General features: G+C 40.9%; 6 non-coding genes and 5 pseudogenes across 6 annotated transcripts; 4 read left to right on the top strand and 7 right to left on the bottom strand.

The window, feature by feature from the left end:
• The first annotated feature begins 857 nt into the window (after positions 1–857).
• LOC149937928 (5S ribosomal RNA) lies at positions 858–976 on the top strand. Its single transcript, XR_016481825.1, has one exon. It is a non-coding gene; the product is annotated as a 5S ribosomal RNA (ribosomal RNA).
• A 1,939-nt stretch (positions 977–2,915) lies between these two features.
• LOC149937929 (U2 spliceosomal RNA) lies at positions 2,916–3,083 on the bottom strand (annotated as a pseudogene).
• Positions 3,084–4,702: 1,619 nt separating this feature from the next.
• LOC149937930 (U2 spliceosomal RNA) lies at positions 4,703–4,805 on the bottom strand (annotated as a pseudogene).
• Positions 4,806–5,944: 1,139 nt separating this feature from the next.
• LOC149937931 (5S ribosomal RNA) lies at positions 5,945–6,063 on the top strand. The gene has a single exon (XR_016481826.1). It is a non-coding gene; the product is annotated as a 5S ribosomal RNA (ribosomal RNA).
• Positions 6,064–7,979: 1,916 nt separating this feature from the next.
• LOC149937932 (U2 spliceosomal RNA) lies at positions 7,980–8,158 on the bottom strand (annotated as a pseudogene).
• A 6,802-nt stretch (positions 8,159–14,960) lies between these two features.
• Positions 14,961–15,110, bottom strand: LOC149937933 (U2 spliceosomal RNA; annotated as a pseudogene).
• Positions 15,111–16,249: 1,139 nt separating this feature from the next.
• Positions 16,250–16,368, top strand: LOC149937934 (5S ribosomal RNA). The gene has a single exon (XR_016481827.1). It is a non-coding gene; the product is annotated as a 5S ribosomal RNA (ribosomal RNA).
• Positions 16,369–18,272: 1,904 nt separating this feature from the next.
• Positions 18,273–18,459, bottom strand: LOC149937935 (U2 spliceosomal RNA). Its single transcript, XR_016481717.1, has one exon. It is a non-coding gene; the product is annotated as a U2 spliceosomal RNA (small nuclear RNA).
• A 1,762-nt stretch (positions 18,460–20,221) lies between these two features.
• LOC149937936 (U2 spliceosomal RNA) lies at positions 20,222–20,347 on the bottom strand (annotated as a pseudogene).
• A 1,139-nt stretch (positions 20,348–21,486) lies between these two features.
• On the top strand, positions 21,487–21,605 carry LOC149937937 (5S ribosomal RNA). The gene has a single exon (XR_016481828.1). It is a non-coding gene; the product is annotated as a 5S ribosomal RNA (ribosomal RNA).
• Positions 21,606–23,533: 1,928 nt separating this feature from the next.
• LOC149937938 (U2 spliceosomal RNA) lies at positions 23,534–23,721 on the bottom strand. The gene has a single exon (XR_016481713.1). It is a non-coding gene; the product is annotated as a U2 spliceosomal RNA (small nuclear RNA).
• Positions 23,722–24,337: the final 616 nt, after the last annotated feature.

Raw genomic sequence — 24,337 nt, forward strand, 5'->3', positions numbered from 1 at the left:
AATAACGTATTAAGTGTACTAGATTCTACGTGTAACGTCAAACGCGTTTAAATGACCATTTAGGAAAAATTTATTATAAGCGAATAGAGCGTTCTATAAAAGTGGACCATAACCGGTCACTTTTCATACAGACTATAGAGCTGGTTCAGCAGGACTAACAACTTTTGTTATTCTTTGGTTTAAGAGAATTCGGCTTATGTCCTGTCTTTATATGAATATTTTAGAGACGTACCTTTTAGGAGTTGTAGGAGGCACCCTTGGTGTTGAAGTATGTTTGGGGTTAAGGATATTTTCATGATCTAAGTTTCATCTTAAACACGTGGATTTGGGACTAGTATTTTCGAGAATTTTGCTTATTTGCCATCATACATTTATTACAAAAATCATTTAAAATAAGAAAAAAGGCGCGGAAAGCCGGAAATATGTGAAGCCTAGGCTAGCAACTACGCTACTAATGAAAATTGACTGCTCTCAATTTCTTACGGGTTTGCCAGATAAATATATTTCTCTAAGACGAAAAACCGGCCAAACCTTCACCTCCTCCGAACTCCAAAGGGGGAAAGCACACCACACCAATTTTATAGATTCGTAAACGCGCCTTCCCAATCGACCGCCATCACCTTACAGTCTACGGGGAGGGTGATGAAAAAACTGGTTTTGGGGGGATGAAATTTCTGCGGTAAAGGGCTTGCTCGTTGGTTTTCTGTACGATAATATCGGCGCCCAGTAAACGTTTCTAAAAAGAGTGTATAGAACGTTCTATTGGAGCCGCATGCAGCCGGTGGCCCTCGGCGATCACCAACCTACCAGGACCTGGCTAGTCGCGGCTTGTCCACCGCTATCAATTACATTCTATCGGCAACGGCCATATCACGCTGAATACACCGGTTCTCGTCTGATCACCGAAGTTAAGCAGCGTCGAGCGCGGTCAGTACTTGGGAGGGAGACCACCTGGGAACACCGCGTGCCGTTGGCTACTCATTTATTTTCGCGGGATGGGATTTGCGTCTTTTAACAGGAAAATACCTTCATCCTACCATTTTGACGCTGCTTTTTTTATGCAATTAAAAGTTCGCCCAGACGATAATATTATTTCGGTCAACTCTTGGCCTATTTTTAACAACTGGCAGCATCTTCCCGTGAATAAAATACATGTTAGTATCAAAATTGAACAAAATAAAATGGCGAGAAAATTGGTTTTTATTTTATTCTACTTAAGGCTTGTACTTAAAATAGTACTAACTTACTTACTTACTTACTTACTTACTAACTAACTAACTAACTAACTAACTAACTAACTAACTAACTAACTAACTAACTAACTAACTAACTAACGTTAATCTCTAAACAAAAACATTTCCGCGGTAAAACCCACTCTGAAATGGCCTTTTCTGGTTTTGGAATTAAGTCCAAAGTTAAAATTTTATTAACAAATTCTAATTGTGAAATATATTTTTTGTTCTAAATTTTAATCTTAAATGTAATTTAACTAGTTGAATCTAAAAAAAGGACTTTTGGAAAATGTTTCATATAAGGTTTTATCATGGGACAGCCGCATGGATTAGGGGAGTAACCCAAAAATACAAAATATCAAAACAAACCACGAAATTAAATAATAAAACGGAGACAGAGATATATTTTTTAAACAAAATAATATAGCTAACTTTTATCTATTAATTGTTTTAGGTGATATAGTTTATGTAAAATATAAAAATGAACCTTGGCACAATATAAATTTAATGTCATGTTTTATTGATACTTAGAAAAAGTAACAAACATTTCAAAAGTCAGATCTTTGAGATCATTATTAGAAAAATATAACATTTTAAATCCGAACTCCTCTATAAATATTAAAATTATAAATTCCTAATCTACTTTAACAAAAGATATATCATATTAAGTTTAATACTATTAATGTTAGGAATAATCATGACTTTGAGATAAATAGAACAAAAATATTTAATTCCAAATATAGTTAATTATAGAGCAATATATAATAAATGATTTTGTACTTACCAAAAATAAGCCTTGCCATTTTATATCTTGGTAATGTAGCCGTCGCATGGGCGAAGCCATGGCCGCCGCGGGCGGCGGGCCCCCGGCGGCGACTCACTGTCCACGGAAGACGGGAAGAGAAAAAAATGGAGAGGGGCTTATTTCGTGTTTTCTCTTTACGCGGAACATCTTGGCTGGAACCCAATAACGTAAAAATGAGGGGCGCGCTGTCTCTACCCACCATACCGAAACCCGCGAATTTACGTTATGAAAACCGGTTCCTTCAGCCAACCACTTAGAACATGCACGATTTACGAACCTTGGGTTACGAATAAAACCACAGGAATAACACAGAACAACCTCTTTTCGCGCCTTTATTTTACCCCTCTTACTTGCCTCCCGCTCGTCGGCCATTGCCTCTGCCCTTAGCGGGGAGTCTAGCATCCACTCCTTGGGTATCCATAATGGAGGATAGGACTGAAAGGGGGAAAACCAAGCATGGACGCGCCCAGGAAAATACCAAGGAGGATAGGAAAGGAGGCGAAGTAGGTGGGATGAACGCGGCAGCATCCTTGTAAGAAGCTTAGCGGCGGGAAAATTTCGGGAAAATGGCGGCTAGACGTAGCGTAGCTGCCGCAATCTTGCCGCCATTCATCCCTCCTACTTCGCCTCCCTTCCTATCCTCCGTGAAAATACCGCGAAAAAGAGTGTATAACTAGGTAAAAGAAAATTAAAAAACTGGAATCTTTCCGATTCTTCATTATTAACTATTCGACAATAAGGATTTTACCACTTATGACGTCAGAGGGGCAATATATTATAATAAAGAAATAAATATAAAGACAGCCAAATAACATTGCCCGGAAATACTGTGTTGCGCAGTGGGCCATTATAAGAGCGTTTGATTTTTGATTTCAAGAGAGAAGTGGGCCAATCCCGGATTTACTACAATACCAGGCCGACCCGTGGCGGAGGTGGAGCAAGCTCCGACCACTCCGCCGCCGTCCAAAAATAAGTTTAATATCTTGGGACCCGTATCAGATATTAAGCTGATAAGAACAGATACTTTTAATTGTTTATTAAAAGATTGTCGTTTTTTACATTTTTACATTTTTTACATTTGTTATATATTTGTTCGCGTTTTAAATTAAATAAATTATCGCGAACAAATTCAAGTTCATGGTGAAACGAGGTAAGAATACTTTGTAATAAAGTTTAAGCATATAACTAATAATAATTTTTTTTCCGGGTTTAAAACAATAAGAGTTATGTAAAGTTTAAAAACTTTAAAACAAAACACTATAGATGATCGAGATAAAAACTGAATTTAAAATTAAAAGTAACCGAAAAATTATGAACAATACATTAAAATATACTTAAAATAAATATATTAAAAATGTATCAGAAACATATTTACAAAATTCAGTACGTGACGTATTCTGTATATAAATCTTGTTCGGGTACGGATTTGATGGCGCTGGCGAAAGTCTTATTCTCGTCGTTTTGGGTCTTTCCCTTCTTGGCTGATTTTCCTGGAGAGTTGTTTATGCGTCTTTTGGAGAATTTTTCCTGTTCCTTGCTGACGATCTTTAAATACATCTGTTTCCTGGCTTCGGTTGTGTCGTTCGTGGTCACTTCATTTTCGAGGTGTTCTTTGAATGTTTGAAGTTGCGTTTGTGAATAGTTGTGGATAGTTTCTAAAGCTTTCGGGTTGACATATAAGTCTTCTTTGTGTTTTTTAGACCGAGATTCCTGGTGGTCGCTGGGTGGTTCCTCTAGTAGTGTTGCTACTTCTGCTATTGAATCTTGCTCCTTAGCAGAAGTGTTGTTGAGTGACTCCTGGACGCGCTCGGGCTGCTCCTTTGGAGACTCTTTCTGACCTTCCTCCCTGGGTTGGTTTTGCTCTGCTTGTTTGGCTCGTTTGAGTTCACATGTTGAGGAGTTATGACCTTCTTGGTCGCAGAAAAAGCATTTTTTGACGACGCCTGTATAATATATTAGTGACCTGCTACGTCCAAAAAAGAGGACGTTCGGGATAGTTTTGCTCATAATTATTTTTACCGATCGGTCGCCATTTTTTAAACCTTTTAATTCGGGGTATTCATCCAGTCGGTGGGCTTTGATGGTTCCATATTGTCGTAGCGTGGTAAGTATTGCGTCCCACTGTATCCAGGAGGGCAGGTTCTTTATTGTGAGCCAGACACCGTCGTCTTCGATGCTGGTAATCTTGCAGGGTTTATCATTGATGGTCAGCTCCCCATAGGAGACAGCTTGTTGGAGGAAGGCCAGAGTGGTAAAGGTAAGTAGATAACATTGTTTACCAACAGGTTGAAGAGTCTCCAAGCACTGTGGTCCAAGTTTTTCGTAGAAGGTCCGAGCGACGTCCAGGAATCCGGCGTCGACTTCAAGCCGGGCAGTCCGTTTTTTCACCTCGGCAGCCATATAGGCTGTGGAGAGGTCGTCAGGTAAGGTAAGTTCCAAGGAGGAACGGCGTCAAAAAGTGATGGCAGAAACTAGCCAAGTCAGGATACGGCGTATTGACCAGGAACAGCAGCACAGGTAAGTGTCAGCAGGACCAGGACCAGGAACAGCAGCGGAATCAGGAACAGCAACGGAACCAGAAACAGCAGCGGCAGCTTCAGAAGCAGGAACAGGAACAGGAACGTCAGGATACCGGCAGGTAAGTCAGCATCGCAGGAACTAGCTGGAAAGCTGGAAAACTCGCTTAACGGCCTTTCGGCCAAGATTTCAGCGAAATAGCTGGGAACAGATACTACACTTTGATCTTAGCCAAAAGGCCGAGAAGCGATAACCCGCTAAGAGCCGTCACTGTTTAACAAAGTAAAAAGAGAGAATTCGAGCATTTCAAATATTTCATAATTACGTCACCGAATGTTGGTCCTGGTGGGAGATGACAACGTTTGTAGCCATCGCGCGAACAAAGGAGAAGACGATATCTTGAATCCGTGAAAGAGAGGTACACCGCCAAGCCCGGACTGGCACTTTTGGGGTCATCGGCTAGAGACAGTAGAGTGGGCCACTTTACCGGGCCGTATGGAAAAAAAATCTAAATGGTGGTTTATAGGACCATAAATAACGTATTAAGTGTACTAGATTCTACGTGTAACGTCAAACGCGTTTAAATGACCATTTAGGAAAAATTTATTATAAGCGAATAGAGCGTTCTATAAAAGTGGACCATAACCGGTCACTTTTCATACAGACTATAGAGCTGGTTCAGCAGGACTAACAACTTTTGTTATTCTTTGGTTTAAGAGAATTCGGCTTATGTCCTGTCTTTATATGAATATTTTAGAGACGTACCTTTTAGGAGTTGTAGGAGGCACCCTTGGTGTTGAAGTATGTTTGGGGTTAAGGATATTTTCATGATCTAAGTTTCATCTTAAACACGTGGATTTGGGACTAGTATTTTCGAGAATTTTGCTTATTTGCCATCATACATTTATTACAAAAATCATTTAAAATAAGAAAAAAGGCGCGGAAAGCCGGAAATATGTGAAGCCTAGGCTAGCAACTACGCTACTAATGAAAATTGACTGCTCTCAATTTCTTACGGGTTTGCCAGATAAATATATTTCTCTAAGACGAAAAACCGGCCAAACCTTCACCTCCTCCGAACTCCAAAGGGGGAAAGCACACCACACCAATTTTATAGATTCGTAAACGCGCCTTCCCAATCGACCGCCATCACCTTACAGTCTACGGGGAGGGTGATGAAAAAACTGGTTTTGGGGGGATGAAATTTCTGCGGTAAAGGGCTTGCTCGTTGGTTTTCTGTACGATAATATCGGCGCCCAGTAAACGTTTCTAAAAAGAGTGTATAGAACGTTCTATTGGAGCCGCATGCAGCCGGTGGCCCTCGGCGATCACCAACCTACCAGGACCTGGCTAGTCGCGGCTTGTCCACCGCTATCAATTACATTCTATCGGCAACGGCCATATCACGCTGAATACACCGGTTCTCGTCTGATCACCGAAGTTAAGCAGCGTCGAGCGCGGTCAGTACTTGGGAGGGAGACCACCTGGGAACACCGCGTGCCGTTGGCTACTCATTTATTTTCGCGGGATGGGATTTGCGTCTTTTAACAGGAAAATACCTTCATCCTACCATTTTGACGCTGCTTTTTTTATGCAATTAAAAGTTCGCCCAGACGATAATATTATTTCGGTCAACTCTTGGCCTATTTTTAACAACTGGCAGCATCTTCCCGTGAATAAAATACATGTTAGTATCAAAATTGAACAAAATAAAATGGCGAGAAAATTGGTTTTTATTTTATTCTACTTAAGGCTTGTACTTAAAATAGTACTAACTTACTTACTTACTTACTTACTAACTAACTAACTAACTAACTAACTAACTAACTAACTAACTAACTAACGTTAATCTCTAAACAAAAACATTTCCGCGGTAAAACCCACTCTGAAATGGCCTTTTCTGGTTTTGGAATTAAGTCCAAAGTTAAAATTTTATTAACAAATTCTAATTGTGAAATATATTTTTTGTTCTAAATTTTAATCTTAAATGTAATTTAACTAGTTGAATCTAAAAAAAGGACTTTTGGAAAATGTTTCATATAAGGTTTTATCATGGGACAGCCGCATGGATTAGGGGAGTAACCCAAAAATACAAAATATCAAAACAAACCACGAAATTAAATAATAAAACGGAGACAGAGATATATTTTTTAAACAAAATAATATAGCTAACTTTTATCTATTAATTGTTTTAGGTGATATAGTTTATGTAAAATATAAAAATGAACCTTGGCACAATATAAATTTAATGTCATGTTTTATTGATACTTAGAAAAAGTAACAAACATTTCAAAAGTCAGATCTTTGAGATCATTATTAGAAAAATATAACATTTTAAATCCGAACTCCTCTATAAATATTAAAATTATAAATTCCTAATCTACTTTAACAAAAGATATATCATATTAAGTTTAATACTATTAATGTTAGGAATAATCATGACTTTGAGATAAATAGAACAAAAATATTTAATTCCAAATATAGTTAATTATAGAGCAATATATAATAAATGATTTTGTACTTACCAAAAATAAGCCTTGCCATTTTATATCTTGGTAATGTAGCCGTCGCATGGGCGAAGCCATGGCCGCCGCGGGCGGCGGGCCCCCGGCGGCGACTCACTGTCCACGGAAGACGGGAAGAGAAAAAAAATGGAGAGGGGCTTATTTCGTGTTTTCTCTTTACGCGGAACATCTTGGCTGGAACCCAATAACGTAAAAATGAGGGGCGCGCTGTCTCTACCCACCATACCGAAACCCGCGAATTTACGTTATGAAAACCGGTTCCTTCAGCCAACCACTTAGAACATGCACGATTTACGAACCTTGGGTTACGAATAAAACCACAGGAATAACACAGAACAACCTCTTTTCGCGCCTTTATTTTACCCCTCTTACTTGCCTCCCGCTCGTCGGCCATTGCCTCTGCCCTTAGCGGGGAGTCTAGCATCCACTCCTTGGGTATCCATAATGGAGGATAGGACTGAAAGGGGGAAAACCAAGCATGGACGCGCCCAGGAAAATACCAAGGAGGATAGGAAAGGAGGCGAAGTAGGTGGGATGAACGCGGCAGCATCCTTGTAAGAAGCTTAGCGGCGGGAAAATTTCGGGAAAATGGCGGCTAGACGTAGCGTAGCTGCCGCAATCTTGCCGCCATTCATCCCTCCTACTTCGCCTCCCTTCCTATCCTCCGTGAAAATACCGCGAAAAAGAGTGTATAACTAGGTAAAAGAAAATTAAAAAACTGGAATCTTTCCGATTCTTCATTATTAACTATTCGACAATAAGGATTTTACCACTTATGACGTCAGAGGGGCAATATATTATAATAAAGAAATAAATATAAAGACAGCCAAATAACATTGCCCGGAAATACTGTGTTGCGCAGTGCGCCATTATAAGAGCGTTTGATTTTTGATTTCAAGAGAGAAGTGGGCCAATCCCGGATTTACTGCAATACCAGGCCGACCCGTGGCGGAGGTGGAGCAAGCTCCGACCACTCCGCCGCCGTCCAAAAATAAGTTTAATATCTTGGGCCCCGATGGGACCCGTATCAGATATTAAGCTGATAAGAACAGATACTGAATTTGTTTATTTAAAATTCTGGTCAAGGTTACAAGTGTCCGCGTTTATTAAAAAATTTAAATTATCGCGAACACTGTTTTAAACAAGAAAAAAAGACAGTTGCATATATCAGTTAAAGCAATTAACGAGCGTAAAAATACTTGTCGTTCCAAGAATAAAAATTAGACGCGATAAAATACAATACTATTTACAGATTAACTATATGTCAAGCGAAGGTAAGTAAATATTATTTACTTCTGGTGTTAGTATACTATAAATTAATTATATTTAACCATACAATTCTAATTCCCCCCCCTTTTTTCCAGGTTCTACAGTTTTCCAGGTAAGTATATCAGGTAAGTTTTTTTTTTTTACAATAGGGTCTAAATAATTTTGTCTATTGATTTTTCTTTTACAGGGTAAACAGGTTCCGCGGTACATCTCAGGTGAATTTTTCATTTAAACATACAATAAACTATTAAAATGTATGTAACGAGAATTTTAAAATTGTAAAGTTAAAATTTACAATATAAGCGATTTTAAAACTAAGAAAGTAATTTAAAAACATATTTACATATCCCAATAAGGGCCTATTTTTTCCCTTTTTTGGTATATGATCCGGATGGGGATGTCTGTACTCGCTTCCTTCGAGTTTGCAAGGTGAGGCGTGCTTCAGCCAGGAATTCTTCCCGCCAGCTAAGTAGTTCTGGTGATTCTGTCACAAAGTTCCGTGCACGGTGACAAAAGTTCTCTATTTCATTTTCGGTCATTTCTGAAAACTGCCAATCTCGTTCGTAGATCGGTTCTTCGTATACTGGATGTTGTGATTGCGGTGAAGACTTCGAATCAGGTTCGTGATGTGATGGAGTTTTTACAACTGTGGCGTAACTCCCGGAATTTTTTGGTGAGTCAAAAGACTTGTGGGAAGGTCCTGACAGAGAAAGGCCCCAGCCATCTTCGCCCTCAACGAAGTTTCCTGCGTCTTGTTCCTCTTGATCCATTTTTTCCAGGTCCTCACCTGCGTCCGTGATAGCTGCAGTGTCTGCTACTTGTGGCATTACCACACTTCCGGGTTTGTCTGAGCCTTCGGGTGACGGGATCTGGACTTGAATATCCGCGTCCTGTGGAGCGGAACGCACTTTTTTCCTTTTCTTGGGGCAATCCCGAACCTGATGACTGTCCTTTCGGCAATAAAAGCACATTCGCTGGACTCCTTGATAGACAATTTGAATGCGATGTCCACTGATGGTCATCAGGTTCGGGATTGGGCTCTTGACCTTGACCTCCAGCCTCCGATTTCCATTACGGACGTCCTTCAACGGTCCCTTCTGGAATGTTTCCCATGTTTCGGACAAAACCTCTCCGTAATTTTTCAGAGCAGCCTTTAAAAAGCTTAATTCCCACCAACTAGGTGCGCCTTTCACGGTGATTTGGGTTACAGGATCAGCCACTCCAACGATGGATAAATGCTTCTCCCCAACGATTATACCAGCGTCAACAGCCTTTTGGTACGATACGATGTCCTTGAAGGATATCTGCGCCTCAGACTTCCCGATCATTTGGAAGACTGTGATACTCTTGGGGCCAATGCAGTCGAAAAGAGCAAAAGCCAAATCTTCTACATTGACCCCGTCGAATTTGATTCGTGCAGTGGCCTGCTTCGAAGACGAGGACTCCGCTGGAGTCGACTTCGACGCTACAGGAGGCATGGCGAACGTTTGTGGAAACCGCCGAAGCGGAGACCGGTACTCAGGAACCGCTGGCTTGTAGCAGGCGGCAACAGGAAAACAGGAACAGCAGCCGGAACTGGATCTGGACTGGAGACAGGAACGGCAGCGACTGACGATTCAACGTGGCAGAGCAGGCAAACTCGCCTAACAGGCGTAAAAACACTTCTCGCCCCCCGACTAAGACCTCCGTATAGAACTGATAATAGAAACAGATACTTTTAATTGTTTATTAAAAGATTGTCGTTTTTTTTTTACAATTTTACATTTTTGCATTTGTTAAATATTTGTTCGCGTTTTAATTTAATTAAGTTATCGCGAACAAAGTCAGAGAAAATATCGTAAGTCACGAGCGGTATAAAATCAAGTATTTACATTTTTCCTACTATGTTATAAAACTTAATTATTAATATTTTTTATTTCTAGGGGTGTCCAAGTTCATGATTGATCAAGGTAAGTATACTTTTTTGTTTAAGATCTTAGGCATATTATTAATTTCTTTCCTTTTTTTTTCAGGTTTAAAAACATTAAGAGTTGAGTAAAGTTAAAAACAAATTCAATATGTTACGTAATCGGTGTATAGATCCTGCTCAGGTGCGTTTTTGGTGACGCTGGCGAATGTCTTCTCTACGTCTTGTGTCCTGCCTTTCTTTATTGTTTTATCTGGAGAGTTGGTCATGCGTCTTTTGGTAAATTTTTCTTGTTCTTTGTTGACGAGCGTTAGAAACTTTTGTTTCCTGTTTTCGGTTATTTCTTTCGTAGTCCTAAGGTAATCTTTGAATTCTCGTAGTTGCGTTTGTGAATATTTATTCATGGTCTCTAGGATTTCTGGGCTGATGTATAGGTCGTCTATTTGATCCTCGGAGCGTGATTCCTGTTGGTCGCTGGGTGATGACTCTAGCGATGATGCTGCTGTTGCTATGCTCACCTGTTCTTCTTGAGGGATGGTGTTTGTAGGAACCAGCCCCAAAGGAGTCGGTGCCGAGCTGCTGGTGTCTTCAGGATTTTCGGGTGGTGCGTTTAGGTCTCTTGTTGTTGCCTTCTCGGTCATCTGGTTTTTCTTTTTTTCGCAGTTCGAGGCAACGTGCCCCTCCTGTTCACAAAAAAAGCATTTTTTGGATACCCCGGTATAATATACCAGAGCACGGCTACGCCCGAAATAAAGTACATTAGGAATCGCTCTGTTCGTTTTGATTTTTACCGATCGGTCGCCATTTTTAATTCCTTTTAATTCCTTATAATGGTCTAGGCGATGCGCCTTAACTTCCCCGTACTGTCGTAGGGTCGTCAAAATTGAATCCCACTGGATCCAGGAAGGCAACTGCTTTATGGTAAGCCAGATGCCGTCGTCTTCTACACTCGTAATTTTGCAGGGTTTGTTGTTTACCATTAATTCTCCATAAGAGACAGCTTGTTGCAGGAATGCAAGGGTCGAAAAAGTTAATAAAAATGATGAGTTACCAACAGGTTGAAGCGTTTCAACACTGTTCGGTCCAAGTTTGTCGAGGAAGGCTTGAGCAACTTCCAGGAAGCTAGCGCTTACGTCCAAGCGAGCGGTGCGTTTTCTTACCTCCATAGCCATCCTGGCTATGAGAGGATCAGCAGAGAGACGAGACTTCACAGGAGCAGGATCCCAGGAGATACAGCGTCAGGTGAGTCACAGGTAAGTAGCAGGTAGGTTTTTCCTTTCAGGAACAGCAGCAGCGGAACAGCTCAGCAAAGGATCATCTCGTGCGGTAGTGCAGGCAAACTCGCCTTAAAGGCGTGGAAACACTTCTCGCCCCCCGACTAAGATCGCGGTATAGTACTATTGAGAACAGATACTGAATTTGTTTATTAAAAAACTTGAGTTACAGTACCCTTGTCATGTTATTTTTCCTGCCTTTTAAATTATTTTAAATTACAGCAGGTCATTAATTGTATTCATTAAAAGTTTAAAATACGATTAGTGCATAGAATAAAAGCCATGGTTAAGTTTAAAATTTAAAAAATAATAAATTTTAACAAGTTGGTTTTCCTTTTTTCGCTTTCTTTTTTGGAGAGATGCTGTGTCTGCGTTTAGAGTAGCTTTGAAGAAGGTCGGTGACTTGGAATTGGAGGTCGTCGATGGAGCAATCAATGGTTCTGATTCCTGAGGGAGGTTCTCTGTCGAGGCGGCTGTAGAGGATCTGTAGTTCGGCGTGTGTTAGTTTTGTAAGGTCTGGTTTGACTCCTGGCTTCCAGGTATTGGGATCCCACCTGGGCCCGGTGGCTGAAGTAGTCTCGTCGTTGCTGTTGTTGGATTCGGATTTTTCTGGCTCGTTGCTTGTTGATTCGGGGTTATTTTCAGGTTCATTGGGCTGTGGTGGTGTTTTCAAGGCGTCGGCGTATTGGCTGGTTTTGACTGGAGGTTCTGGGTTCTTCTTGGCAGGTTCTGGTGATGTCAGGGTCCAGCTCTCTTCAGAGCTTTTTGAGTCGTCGAAAGTGGTAAGTAATTGTGATTTGCTTGATTGGTGTTCTTGATTTTCCTGTAGTTGTGGTAGTATGGTTAGGTCTTCTGTGGCGTCCATTGCTTGGACGATCTTGGGTTCAGGGATTGAAGGTGGACCCTGGCCTTCAAGGATGACCGGGCGTCTATCTTCTAAAACTGTCTTCTTTTTTTCACACGCTGAAACTGAGTGGCCTTCTTCGTCGCAGTAGAAGCATTTTTTTACTACGCCTCTGTAAAAAACTAAGGCGCGGCTTCGCCCGAAAAACATAACATTGGGGATAGGTTTAGTCATTATTATTTTAACAGAGCGATCGCCATTTTTGACGCCTTTAAGTTGTTGATATTCATCGAAATGATAAGTTTTAATATTACCATGTTGCCGGAGAGTACTTATTACGGAATCCCACTGGATCCATTTTGGTAAGTTCTTTATCGTTATCCAAATACCGTCGTCTTCCATACAGGTGAGTTTCCAGGTTTTATTATTTGTTTTCAGGTCGTTGCATAAAAGAGCTTCTTGAAGGAAGGCCAGGGTCGTGAATGTTATCAGGTATATTCCCTTACCCATAGGTTGAAGTGTGTCGATACTCTTCGGTCCTAGGTGGTCGTAGATGGTTCGAGCAACATCTAGAAAGTCAGCATCGACTTCCAAACGTGCAGTTCTCTTCTTTTCCTCCGTAGCCATGAAGGCTAGGAGAATTTCGTCGGTTGGTAGAAGCCCCAAGCAGGAGCAGCGTCAGTGGAGGAACTCAGCAGGAGCGTCAGGTGAGTACCAGGTAGGTTTTTTGTTTCAGGAACAGCAGCAAGGCAACAGCAACTAGGCGAGGCACAGGATCGGAACATGCAGCAAGCAGGAAAACTCGCCTTAAAGGCGTAAAAACACTTCTCGCCCCCCGACTAAGATCTCGGTATAGCTCTATTGAAGAACAGATACTGAATTTGTTTATTTAAAATTCTGGTCAAGGTTACAAATGTCCGCGGTTATTAAAAAAAATTAAATTATCGCGAACATTGTATTGGTCAAAACAATATTTCATATCATAAAAGGAGTCATAACATTTTTAAATATATTTACAGGTTCTTATGTGTTTTACGTCAAGGTAAGTATTTTTAACTTTTCATATTACTTTTAGGAAAAATAATTTTAGAACTAATTTTTTTTTTCTTTTTTCAGAGTTAACAGAAATCAAGGTAAGTATTTTACGTAAAATTTCATTAGTGTACATTTTTTAGTAAACGCTTAAACATTTAAAAATAAACTTAAATTTAAACTTTTAAAAACTAATCACAATAAATGATTTTTTATAGTTCCAACTTTCCCGTTTTAACGGTGACAATTAAAACATAAAACACAATAAATATTTAAAAAATATAGAAATATCAGAAGTATATTTACAAAAGTGCACCACTGTCCTATTTCTTCCCCTTCTTAGGGTCTTTTTCAATTGGAGGGCTCTGACGACGTTTGAATCGGCGCTGGAGTGCTTCTTGTGCCTTTGCCAGTGCGTCATCCCGCCAGGATAGGATATGGGGCTTGGTTGAGGTCAATACTTTGGCCTGCCGACAAAAGTCCTCAATTTCATTCTTGGGTAGGTGATCCCATGCCCAATTTCGTTCAAAAATTTCCAATTTTCTTTCAGGTTCCTCTGGTGTTGGAGGATCGGATTTCGGCGAGTCTTGGACTTGCCTCTGGGGTGACTTGACCGCATCTGCGTAGCCTGTGACTTTGGCGGGGGATTCAGGTTTCCCTGGGGAAGACTCTGGTGTTGCCAACGACCAACCCTCTTTTGAGCCCTGGAAGTCTCGTGAAGGTCCTGTTTCGTCCATTATGTCGTCGTGGGTGCTTACGTCTGCGGCATCCCCAACCGGAATCGGCGTTCCATTCCTTACTGTTTCTGGTTCTTCATATGACGGGTTCTGGTCAGCGACAGTTTCTGGATTTGGTCGAGCCTTCTTGTTCTTTTTCGGGCAATCCCGAACCTGATGACTGTCTTTACGGCAGTAAAAACACATTCTCTGTATTCCACGGTATGTAATTTGGATACGATGACCGCTTATGGTCATCAGGTTCGGGATTGTGCTCTTCATTCGGACCTCAAGGCGACGAGTACCATTCTTCAAATCTTTAAACGGGCCTTCTTGATAGGTTTCCCAGGACTCGGAGATAACCTCGCAGTATGCGCGAAGAGCAGCTTTGATGAACGATAGTTCCCACCAGCTCGGAGCATCTCGTAACGTGATGTAAGATACCGGATCGGAAATCCCAATTACATCAACTTGTCTGTTTCCGACCATAAGGCCGGCTTCTATGGCCTTCTGGAAACAAGTAGCGTCTTTGAAGGTGACCTGTGCTGCGTCCTTTCCCACAGGCTGGAACACAGTGATTCCATGCGAACCAACGAGCTCGAAGAGAGCTGTAGCAAGGGCGTCGATGGTCACGCCTTCAAACTTGATCCTAGCTGTTGCTTTTTTCATTGCAGCAGCTGGTGGGGAGGACATCGTTGACTGGGCAGGAGCCATGACAACGTTGGTGGCGACCGCCGAGGCGGAGACCGGACCTCAGGAACCGCTGGATGGAGGCAGACGGCAACTGGAACACTGGAACAACAGCTGGAACACGGACTGGGCTGGAAGCAGGAACGGCAGCAAATTTCGAGGCAGCGTGGTAAACCAAACGAGCAGGATCACTCGCCTTTAAGGCGTAAAACACTCCTCGCCCCCCGACTAAGATCTCGGTATAGCACTATTGAAAACAGATACTACACTTTGATCTTAGCCAAAAGGCCGAGAAGCGATAACCCGCTAAGAGCCGTCACTGTTTAACAAAGTAAAAAGAGAGAATTCGAGCATTTCAAATATTTCATAATTACGTCACCGAATGTTGGTCCTGGTGGGAGATGACAACGTTTGTAGCCATCGCGCGAACAAAGGAGAAGACGATATCTTGAATCCGTGAAAGAGAGGTACACCGCCAAGCCCGGACTGGCACTTTTGGGGTCATCGGCTAGAGACAGTAGAGTGGGCCACTTTACCGGGCCGTATGGAAAAAAAATCTAAATGGTGGTTTATAGGACCATAAATAACGTATTAAGTGTACTAGATTCTACGTGTAACGTCAAACGCGTTTAAATGACCATTTAGGAAAAATTTATTATAAGCGAATAGAGCGTTCTATAAAAGTGGACCATAACCGGTCACTTTTCATACAGACTATAGAGCTGGTTCAGCAGGACTAACAACTTTTGTTATTCTTTGGTTTAAGAGAATTCGGCTTATGTCCTGTCTTTATATGAATATTTTAGAGACGTACCTTTTAGGAGTTGTAGGAGGCACCCTTGGTGTTGAAGTATGTTTGGGGTTAAGGATATTTTCATGATCTAAGTTTCATCTTAAACACGTGGATTTGGGACTAGTATTTTCGAGAATTTTGCTTATTTGCCATCATACATTTATTACAAAAATCATTTAAAATAAGAAAAAAGGCGCGGAAAGCCGGAAATATGTGAAGCCTAGGCTAGCAACTACGCTACTAATGAAAATTGACTGCTCTCAATTTCTTACGGGTTTGCCAGATAAATATATTTCTCTAAGACGAAAAACCGGCCAAACCTTCACCTCCTCCGAACTCCAAAGGGGGAAAGCACACCACACCAATTTTATAGATTCGTAAACGCGCCTTCCCAATCGACCGCCATCACCTTACAGTCTACGGGGAGGGTGATGAAAAAACTGGTTTTGGGGGGATGAAATTTCTGCGGTAAAGGGCTTGCTCGTTGGTTTTCTGTACGATAATATCGGCGCCCAGTAAACGTTTCTAAAAAGAGTGTATAGAACGTTCTATTGGAGCCGCATGCAGCCGGTGGCCCTCGGCGATCACCAACCTACCAGGACCTGGCTAGTCGCGGCTTGTCCACCGCTATCAATTACATTCTATCGGCAACGGCCATATCACGCTGAATACACCGGTTCTCGTCTGATCACCGAAGTTAAGCAGCGTCGAGCGCGGTCAGTACTTGGGAGGGAGACCACCTGGGAACACCGCGTGCCGTTGGCTACTCATTTATTTTCGCGGGATGGGATTTGCGTCTTTTAACAGGAAAATACCTTCATCCTACCATTTTGACGCTGCTTTTTTTATGCAATTAAAAGTTCGCCCAGACGATAATATTATTTCGGTCAACTCTTGGCCTATTTTTAACAACTGGCAGCATCTTCCCGTGAATAAAATACATGTTAGTATCAAAATTGAACAAAATAAAATGGCGAGAAAATTGGTTTTTATTTTATTCTACTTAAGGCTTGTACTTAAAATAGTACTAACTTACTTACTTACTAACTAACTAACTAACTAACTAACTAACTAACTAACTAACTAACGTTAATCTCTAAACAAAAACATTTCCGCGGTAAAACCCACTCTGAAATGGCCTTTTCTGGTTTTGGAATTAAGTCCAAAGTTAAAATTTTATTAACAAATTCTAATTGTGAAATATATTTTTTGTTCTAAATTTTAAACTTAAATGTAATTTAACTAGTTGAATCTAAAAAAAGGACTTTTGGAAAATGTTTCATATAAGGTTTTATCATGGGACAGCCGCATGGATTAGGGGAGTAACCCAAAAATACAAAATATCAAAACAAACCACGAAATTAAATAATAAAACGGAGACAGAGATATATTTTTTAAACAAAATAATATAGCTAACTTTTATCTATTAATTGTTTTAGGTGATATAGTTTATGTAAAATATAAAAATGAACCTTGGCACAATATAAATTTAATGTCATGTTTTATTGATACTTAGAAAAAGTAACAAACATTTCAAAAGTCAGATCTTTGAGATCATTATTAGAAAAATATAACATTTTAAATCCGAACTCCTCTATAAATATTAAAATTATAAATTCCTAATCTACTTTAACAAAAGATATATCATATTAAGTTTAATACTATTAATGTTAGGAATAATCATGACTTTGAGATAAATAGAACAAAAATATTTAATTCCAAATATAGTTAATTATAGAGCAATATATAATAAATGATTTTGTACTTACCAAAAATAAGCCTTGCCATTTTATATCTTGGTAATGTAGCCGTCGCATGGGCGAAGCCATGGCCGCCGCGGGCGGCGGGCCCCCGGCGGCGACTCACTGTCCACGGAAGACGGGAAGAGAAAAAAAATGGAGAGGGGCTTATTTCGTGTTTTCTCTTTACGCGGAACATCTTGGCTGGAACCCAATAACGTAAAAATGAGGGGCGCGCTGTCTCTACCCACCATACCGAAACCCGCGAATTTACGTTATGAAAACCGGTTCCTTCAGCCAACCACTTAGAACATGCACGATTTACGAACCTTGGGTTACGAATAAAACCACAGGAATAACACAGAACAACCTCTTTTCGCGCCTTTATTTTACCCCTCTTACTTGCCTCCCGCTCGTCGGCCATTGCCTCTGCCCTTAGCGGGGAGTCTAGCATCCACTCCTTGGGTATCCATAATGGAGGATAGGACTGAAAGGGGGAAAACCAAGCATGGACGCGCCCAGGAAAATACCAAGGAGGATAGGAAAGGAGGCGAAGTAGGTGGGATGAACGCGGCAGCATCCTTGTAAGAAGCTTAGCGGCGGGAAAATTTCGGGAAAATGGCGGCTAGACGTAGCGTAGCTGCCGCAATCTTGCCGCCATTCATCCCTCCTACTTCGCCTCCCTTCCTATCCTCCGTGAAAATACCGCGAAAAAGAGTGTATAACTAGGTAAAAGAAAATTAAAAAACTGGAATCTTTCCGATTCTTCATTATTAACTATTCGACAATAAGGATTTTACCACTTATGACGTCAGAGGGGCAATATATTATAATAAAGAAATAAATATAAAGACAGCCAAATAACATTGCCCGGAAATACTGTGTTGCGCAGTGCGCCATTATAAGAGCGTTTGATTTTTGATTTCAAGAGAGAAGTGGGCCAATCCCGGATTTACTGCAATACCAGGCCGACCCGTGGCGGAGGTGGAGCAAGCTCCGACCACTCCGCCGCCGTCCAAAAATAAGTTTAATATCTTGGGCCCCGATGGGACCCGTATCAGATATTAAGCTGATAAGAACAGATACTGAATTTGTTTATTTGAAAATTCGTAGTCAAGGTTACAAATGTTCGCGTTATTAATAAATTTAAATTATCGCGAACACTGTATTAACAAAATACTTTCGTAAATATTAACGAGGGTTAAGAGACGTGCGTTTAGGTTATTAACATTTTTCTAGGTACAAACGTTAAAAAGTTTATATCTTTTAGTTGTATTTACTGGTTCGAATTTTAGATATTACGTGTGCGAGGTAAGTATCATTTACTTTTGGTTGTAGATTTGAGCTTATTATTATTCTATTATTAATTTTATCTTTTTTTCCTTTCAGGGTTTATCCATTTCGAGGTGAGTATAACAGGTAAGTATTTAACATAATAAAACTAATGGATCTTTTTTTTCCACAAAATTTAAAAATTTTAAAATTTTTAAAAATTATCAGACGTTAGAAAAAACCTTAAAAGAAAATCACAAAAGGTGATTCCAGAAAAGGCTAATTGAAATTTAAAATGTCAATTAAAATATACCAATAATATATTTACAACACACACCATTTTCTTATTTTTTCCCTTTCTTGGGATCTCTTGCATCTAAGGGACTCTGATGACGTTTGACACCGTTCTGGAGAATTTTCTCGGCCATCGCTAGAGTGTTCCTCCGCCAGTCTATGATACGTGTGTCCGTGGATTTGAGTGCTTTGGCACGCCGACAGAAATCTTCAATTTCGTGTCTCGACATTATATTGAAATTCCAATCTCTGGCGTAAATTTCCACTTGCTGTTCGGGTTCCTTTGGTGTTGTAAGATCGGATTTCGGCGTACGCTGAGGGGACTTTAGGACATCGGCGTAGCCTTTGACTACAGTGGAGGATTCCGGTTTCTCTGGGGATGGTTCTGGCGTGGTTAGCGACCAACTCTCTTTTGAATCCTGGGAATCTCTGGGTGGGGGGGTTAGACCTTTCTCTCGTGATGGTGAGGTTTCATCCATCGTTTCGACGTGGGCGTTGGCATCTGCGGCATCCCCCACCGGAATCGGCGTTCCCCTCCTTACATTCTCTGGTTCGTTAGATGACGGGTTCTGGTCAGCGATATATTCTGGATTTGTTCGAGCCTTCTTGTTTTTTTTCGGACAATCCCGAACCTGATGGCTGTCCTTGCGGCAGTAGAAACACATTCTCTGTATTCCCCGGTAAGTGATCTGGATACGATGACCGTTTATGGTCATCAGGTTCGGGATTGTACTCTTCATGCGGACTTCTAAGCGACGAGTTCCGTTCCTAAGGTCTTTAAAAGGACCTTCCTGGAACGTTTCCCATGACTCGGACAAGACATCACAGTAGGTACGAAGAGCGGACTTGATGAAAGATAGTTCCCACCAGCTCGGAGCATCTCTTAGCGTTATGTAAGAAACTGGATCAGCGACACCAATAATGTCAACTTGTTTTTCTCCAACCATAAGACCAGCTTCTATGGCCTTCTGGAAACAGGAAGCGTCTTTGAAAGTCACCTGTGCAGCATCTTTCCCCACAGGCTGAAACACAATGATTCCTTGGATACCGACAAGATCAATCAGAGCTGTTGCAAGGTCGTTCAGGGCAACACCTTCAAACTTGATTCTAGCTGTTGCTTTCTTCAAAGCGGCAGCTGAAGGAGAGGACATCGTTGACTGGGCAGGAGCCATGGCGAGGTTGGTGGCGACCGCCGAGGCGGAGACCGTAACTCAGGAACCGCTGGTTTGTATCAAGCGGCAACAGGTAAACAGGAACAGCAACTGGAACTGGACTGGAGGCAGGAACAGTGGCGACTGACGATGCAGCGTAGCAGAGAGTAGGCAAACTCGCCTAACAGGCGTAAAACACTTCTCGCCCCCCGACTAAGATCTCGGTATAGAACTGATATTGGAAACAGATACTACACTTTGATCTTAGCCAAAAGGCCGAGAAGCGATAACCCGCTAAGAGCCGTCACTGTTTAACAAAGTAAAAAGAGAGAATTCGAGCATTTCAAATATTTCATAATTACGTCACCGAATGTTGGTCCTGGTGGGAGATGACAACGTTTGTAGCCATCGCGCGAACAAAGGAGAAGACGATATCTTGAATCCGTGAAAGAGAGGTACACCGCCAAGCCCGGACTGGCACTTTTGGGGTCATCGGCTAGAGACAGTAGAGTGGGCCACTTTACCGGGCCGTATGGAAAAAAAATCTAAATGGTGGTTTATAGGACCATAAATAACGTATTAAGTGTACTAGATTCTACGTGTAACGTCAAACGCGTTTAAATGACCATTTAGGAAAAATTTATTATAAGCGAATAGAGCGTTCTATAAAAGTGGACCATAACCGGTCACTTTTCATACAGACTATAGAGCTGGTTCAGCAGGACTAACAACTTTTGTTATTCTTTGGTTTAAGAGAATTCGGCTTATGTCCTGTCTTTATATGAATATTTTAGAGACGTACCTTTTAGGAGTTGTAGGAGGCACCCTTGGTGTTGAAGTATGTTTGGGGTTAAGGATATTTTCATGATCTAAGTTTCATCTTAAACACGTGGATTTGGGACTAGTATTTTCGAGAATTTTGCTTATTTGCCATCATACATTTATTACAAAAATCATTTAAAATAAGAAAAAAGGCGCGGAAAGCCGGAAATAAGTGAAGCCTAGGCTAGCAACTACGCTACTAATGAAAATTGACTGCTCTCAATTTCTTACGGGTTTGCCAGATAAATATATTTCTCTAAGACGAAAAACCGGCCAAACCTTCACCTCCTCCGAACTCCAAAGGGGGAAAGCACACCACACCAATTTTATAGATTCGTAAACGCGCCTTCCCAATCGACCGCCATCACCTTACAGTCTACGGGGAGGGTGATGAAAAAACTGGTTTTGGGGGGATGAAATTTCTGCGGTAAAGGGCTTGCTCGTTGGTTTTCTGTACGATAATATCGGCGCCCAGTAAACGTTTCTAAAAAGAGTGTATAGAACGTTCTATTGGAGCCGCATGCAGCCGGTGGCCCTCGGCGATCACCAACCTACCAGGACCTGGCTAGTCGCGGCTTGTCCACCGCTATCAATTACATTCTATCGGCAACGGCCATATCACGCTGAATACACCGGTTCTCGTCTGATCACCGAAGTTAAGCAGCGTCGAGCGCGGTCAGTACTTGGGAGGGAGACCACCTGGGAACACCGCGTGCCGTTGGCTACTCATTTATTTTCGCGGGATGGGATTTGCGTCTTTTAACAGGAAAATACCTTCATCCTACCATTTTGACGCTGCTTTTTTTATGCAATTAAAAGTTCGCCCAGACGATAATATTATTTCGGTCAACTCTTGGCCTATTTTTAACAACTGGCAGCATCTTCCCGTGAATAAAATACATGTTAGTATCAAAATTGAACAAAATAAAATGGCGAGAAAATTGGTTTTTATTTTATTCTACTTAAGGCTTGTACTTAAAATAGTACTAACTTACTTACTTACTTACTTACTTACTTACTAACTAACTAACTAACTAACTAACTAACTAACTAACTAACTAACTAACTAACGTTAATCTCTAAACAAAAACATTTCCGCGGTAAAACCCACTCTGAAATGGCCTTTTCTGGTTTTGGAATTAAGTCCAAAGTTAAAATTTTATTAACAAATTCTAATTGTGAAATATATTTTTTGTTCTAAATTTTAATCTTAAATGTAATTTAACTAGTTGAATCTAAAAAAAGGACTTTTGGAAAATGTTTCATATAAGGTTTTATCATGGGACAGCCGCATGGATTAGGGGAGTAACCCAAAAATACAAAATATCAAAACAAACCACGAAATTAAATAATAAAACGGAGACAGAGATATATTTTTTAAACAAAATAATATAGCTAACTTTTATCTATTAATTGTTTTAGGTGATATAGTTTATGTAAAATATAAAAATGAACCTTGGCACAATATAAATTTAATGTCATGTTTTATTGATACTTAGAAAAAGTAACAAACATTTCAAAAGTCAGATCTTTGAGATCATTATTAGAAAAATATAACATTTTAAATCCGAACTCCTCTATAAATATTAAAATTATAAATTCCTAATCTACTTTAACAAAAGATATATCATATTAAGTTTAATACTATTAATGTTAGGAATAATCATGACTTTGAGATAAATAGAACAAAAATATTTAATTCCAAATATAGTTAATTATAGAGCAATATATAATAAATGATTTTGTACTTACCAAAAATAAGCCTTGCCATTTTATATCTTGGTAATGTAGCCGTCGCATGGGCGAAGCCATGGCCGCCGCGGGCGGCGGGCCCCCGGCGGCGACTCACTGTCCACGGAAGACGGGAAGAGAAAAAAAATGGAGAGGGGCTTATTTCGTGTTTTCTCTTTACGCGGAACATCTTGGCTGGAACCCAATAACGTAAAAATGAGGGGCGCGCTGTCTCTACCCACCATACCGAAACCCGCGAATTTACGTTATGAAAACCGGTTCCTTCAGCCAACCACTTAGAACATGCACGATTTACGAACCTTGGGTTACGAATAAAACCACAGGAATAACACAGAACAACCTCTTTTCGCGCCTTTATTTTACCCCTCTTACTTGCCTCCCGCTCGTCGGCCATTGCCTCTGCCCTTAGCGGGGAGTCTAGCATCCACTCCTTGGGTATCCATAATGGAGGATAGGACTGAAAGGGGGAAAACCAAGCATGGACGCGCCCAGGAAAATACCAAGGAGGATAGGAAAGGAGGCGAAGTAGGTGGGATGAACGCGGCAGCATCCTTGTAAGAAGCTTAGCGGCGGGAAAATTTCGGGAAAATGGCGGCTAGACGTAGCGTAGCTGCCGCAATCTTGCCGCCATTCATCCCTCCTACTTTGCCTCCCTTCCTATCCTCCGTGAAAATACCGCGAAAAAGAGTGTATAACTAGGTAAAAGAAAATTAAAAAACTGGAATCTTTCCGATTCTTCATTATTAACTATTCGACAATAAGGATTTTACCACTTATGACGTCAGAGGGGCAATATATTATAATAAAGAAATAAATATAAAGACAGCCAAATAACATTGCCCGGAAATACTGTGTTGCGCAGTGCGCCATTATAAGAGCGTTTGATTTTTGATTTCAAGAGAGAAGTGGGCCAATCCCGGATTTACTGCAATACCAGGCCGACCCGTGGCGGAGGTGGAGCAAGCTCCGACCACTCCGCCGCCGTCCAAAAATAAGTTTAATATCTTGGGCCCCGATGGGACCCGTATCAGATATTAAGCTGATAAGAACAGATACTGAATTAGTTTATTAATTTTCAGTAAAAGTTTACATTTTTACATTGTCGTCGTTTGTTATTTTGTTCGCGGGTTAAAATTAAATAAATTAACGCGAACAATCGTTAAAAATAAAAGGGTTCTTTTGTACATAAAATCGAGTATGAAATCATGTTAAAATTTAAAATTTAAATTTTAAAATAAATTTTTCCCTTTCTTTGTTTCTTTTTGGGGAGTGGTACTTAGTCTTCGTTTTGGGTAATTCTTGAGGAGTTCACTGATGTTGTCGAGGAGTTTATCTGCCTGTTGGTTTAGGGGGATGATTCTTGTGGGAGCTCTGGTTTGGATTCTTTCAAATAGGATTTGGAGTTCGGATTTCGTGAGTCGTTTCAGGTCTGGCATCTGCCCATACGCCCATGTTGCCGGATCCCATCTGGGACAAGTTGCGGAGCTGGTGTTTTTGTCGCTGACTTCGGATTGTTTCGTTTTGGTTTCGTTAATAGGTTCTTGTTCAAGGTCGTCATGATGTGGAGTCTTTTTGAGGGCACCAGCGTAGCCACGGATCTCGGCCGGAGATTCATGACTCGTTGGGGAAGGCACTGGCGTGGTCAATGACCAGCTCTCTTCGGAACTTTTGGAGTCGTCGGATGTGGTAAGTATTTTTAATTTG

This window comes from Leiobunum rupestre, chromosome 6, assembly GCF_980474605.1.
Source record: "Leiobunum rupestre chromosome 6, qqLeiRupe1.1.hap1, whole genome shotgun sequence".
NCBI classification, from domain to species: domain Eukaryota; kingdom Metazoa; phylum Arthropoda; class Arachnida; order Opiliones; family Sclerosomatidae; genus Leiobunum; species Leiobunum rupestre.